Source organism: Limulus polyphemus, unplaced genomic scaffold, assembly GCF_000517525.1.
Source record: "Limulus polyphemus unplaced genomic scaffold, Limulus_polyphemus-2.1.2 Scaffold11809, whole genome shotgun sequence".
Classification (NCBI taxonomy): Eukaryota; Metazoa; Arthropoda; class Merostomata; order Xiphosura; family Limulidae; genus Limulus; species Limulus polyphemus.
The window spans coordinates 1-3,823 of NW_013677419.1; positions in this window are offsets into that span (position 1 = coordinate 1).

Below are 3,823 nucleotides of genomic sequence, written 5' to 3' on the forward strand. Positions count from 1 at the left end.
ATTGTTTGTGTTTTAATGGCGTATATTAGCGAAGAAAACTAAATCTTTCATCAAAAATAATGAACTAACTAATATTCGTTTAGGTGCAAAAACATTCTGTTTTTATAGTCCACAACAATTACAATGAATTCTAACTATCTGCAATGGATGAGCGGTAAATCTGAAGGCTTATAACGCTAAAATCCGGGTTTACATACCCATTAGGTGCACAATACAGATAGGACATTGTATAGCTTTGCGCTTGACAACAAACAAACAATCTGTAGTGCATGAAATTTCGGGTCATGAACCTAGTGTGTTTAAAAAGCTGAACATTTGCGTATTATAAATTTCATTATTCAGCCTGTTAACATTGCTCTTGGCTTCTAAGATCAAATATCGATCACAATATTACTTAAGAGTTAAATCAATGTTTGATAACTGACGTATTAAAATAAGTGTTAACACTATTTAATAGTTGAATCAATATTTGATAACTGATGTATTAAAATAAGTGTTAACACTATTTAATATTTGAAACAATGTTTGATAACTGACGTATTAAAATAAGAGTTAACACTATTTAAGAGTTAAATCAATGTTTGATAACTGACGTATTAAAATAAGCGTTAACACTATTTAATAGTTGAAACAATGTTTGATAACTGACGTATTAAAATAAGCGTTAACACTATTTAATAATTGAAACAATGTTTGATAACTGACGTATTAAAATAAGCGTTAACACTATTTAATAGTTGAATCAATGTTTGATAACTGACGTATTAAAATAAGCGTTAACACTATTTAATAGTTGAATCAATGTTTGATAACTGACCTTTTAAAATAAGCGTTAACACTATTTAATAGTTGAATCAATGTTTGATAACTGACCTTTTAAGATAAGTGTTAACACTATTTAAGAGTTGAATCAATGTTTGATAACTGACGTATTAAAATAAGTGTTAACACTATTTAAGAGTTGAATCAATGTTTGATAACTGACGTATTAAAATAAGTGTTATCACTATTTAATAGTTGAATCAATGTTTGATAACTGACCTTTTAAAATAAGCGTTAACACTTCATACTGAAATTGATTACTCTCAGAGAATGGTGAACTTTATTACAGCACAGATCGTTTGCATCATTTTGATTAACTCTGACAGAAAGATCAAGAGCTTAACATCACCTCTATTCTAGTAGAAATATTTAAGTCGCTAAATTGTACATAGGCATGAAAGAAGTATTAATTGGGTAAAATATACAAGATTAAATAAGATTTGTGTTTGCGAGGTTATAGGTGGTTCAGATACATCTGTTTCGGGTTATTAGGATATATTTTAATCTGTTAGAAAGGTTATTAAGTGCTGAGATGTATACATTTGATCACAGAGACAAATTAACCAAATAGGATGTGTTTGGTTGTAGTTGAAAGGTCAAATGATTGTGGTAAAGTTAGACGTTTCTGGTGTTAATAAAATGATAACGGTTTGAGTTAGTGTCTCCTGCTTTTATATATAAAAACTCGAGCAAATCATAGCTGTAGATTAGATCAAATCGATCTAGTTTTTCTTGGCCACCTTGTATAGATAGATACCAATAAGCCCCCCAGTGGCACAGCGGTATGTCTGCGGACTTACAAAGCTAGAAACCGGGTTTCGATACCCGTGGTGGGCAGAGCACAGATAGCCCTTGTGTAGCTTTGTGCATAATTAAAAACAAACAAACAAAAACAAACAAGATACCAATAAATTTTGTTTCTTTGTGAATTCTGTGCTAAGCTACTCGGCGGCTATCCGGGCCAGACATCCATAATTTTGAAGTGATAAAATAAGAGAAGGCAGCTAATTAACACCATCCACCGCCAACTCTTGGGCTCCTCTTTATAAATGAATAGTGAAATTGGCCGTCACATTATAACGCACCCACGGCAGAGAGGATGAGCATATTCGGTGACGAGATTCGAACGCACGACCCACAGATTATGATAAGAATGCCCCAACCACCAGGCCATGACAGATCCGATACTAACACACTTCTTCATAAAAACTCTACAACTGCTACCAGTTTCGCTATTTTTATTCACTGTTATTTCATTGTTTATGGTCTTGATCTAGACGTGTTAGTTACGTTGCTTGACTTGCCAAAAAATAACAGGAAAATGCATGTTATATACCCTATAGAAACTGAAGCGTCTTAACGAAGAGATATACTTTACATATATATTCAATTTGTATCATTGTTTGCAGATATAAATGTATAAATTAAAAGTCGCACCAGAAAAACTTAAACTCGCGGAATCCAGAATTGACGAGTATATACGACGTACGAATATGGGAATAAATTGTAACCTGCAAGGGTTATAATAGTTGGGATAATATTTATTTTTATCTCTTTTTTTTTCCCATAGTCCTTGCGGACCGTCGAGCCGATGGCAGATCTTGCTCTGCCAGCGTTTCTAAAGCTGTTTCTTACATCAAGGATGCAACCAACTTGACAGCCTTCCCTCTTGGAAAGGACGAGCGTGTTTGGTGGGACTGGGATTCGAACCCGAGACCCTCAGATTGCGAGTCGAGCGCCTTATCCACCAGGCCATGCCGGGCCCTTATTTTTATCTAAGTAAGAAAATTATAATATTAGTTTGCGTGAGCTAGAACAGTGATTTAAGTAATGAATTCATATCGAAAATTTATATGTCCAAAAGGAAAAAGAAAAAGATACGGGGAAAATGAATACCTTATAGTACATAAGACGTAAACAAAAAAACTAAAGCAATTTAACATGTCAAATTAAAAAATTAAACCATGATCGATGTTTATCAATCAGGAAGAACATAATAAATAAAAAGATATTTAATTTGAAGTACATTCTGAACTGTGAAAATGTACAGAACGTCAAGAAGACGCTAAAGGAACCCTTCAGCGCCAAGAAGAAAAACTACAAGGATAAGTCAACAGATAATCTCAGGAATGAATATGAAATCTGAAAAAAAAAAGAGTCCTTTATCCTTCGATAAGGAAATTCATTTTCCAATAATCAATAGATTGAGCTTTATAGTGATTGAAAATACAGGAAAACATAAATAATACTAGTGGATAAACGGTTCAAACAATAATGTGAGTAAGGTAATACTTCCTAGACAGGGGCATGGCCAAGTGGTTAGGGCACTCGACTCGCAATCTGCGGGTCGTGGGTTCGAATCCCCGTCCCACCAAACCTGCTCGCACTTTCAGCCGTGGGGGCGTTATAACGTGATGGTCAATCCCACTATTCGTTAACAAAAGAGTTGGCGGTGGGTGGTGATGACTAGCTGCCTTCCCTCTCGTCTTACACTGCTAAATTAGGGACGGCTAGATCAGATAGCCCTCGTGTAGCTTTGCGCGAAATTCAAAACAAACAAACCTAGACAGGGAGGTAATGTGTAGAAATTGGGCAAAATTTTCAGTAGGAATACACCAACAGAATTAGTCTGAATGAGGACAACGTCCCACACATCATTCACTGTTTACCCTTTGTAACCAGTTAGGAAAACACAGTTTTACCTAATAAAACGGAATAGAAATAATCACTCAATAAAAATTAGGTTTGGAAGGATAGTAAACATGTCACTAAATGCAAGTCGATAAGGCTTATAAGTAGAAATTAAACTCCCGGAGTTGTTATTTCAATCTCCATGATGGTCATATACCAAACTAAGCATCATATTATAATCATTAACTGTGTTATTCATATACTATAATGTAATAGTCATGATGTTAGAAAAAAACACGTAGGTTCAAGAAGTCTTGATAGAAATGAATAAAAACCCTGTAACCCGAGCGAAAGGTGAGAATATTTGCCC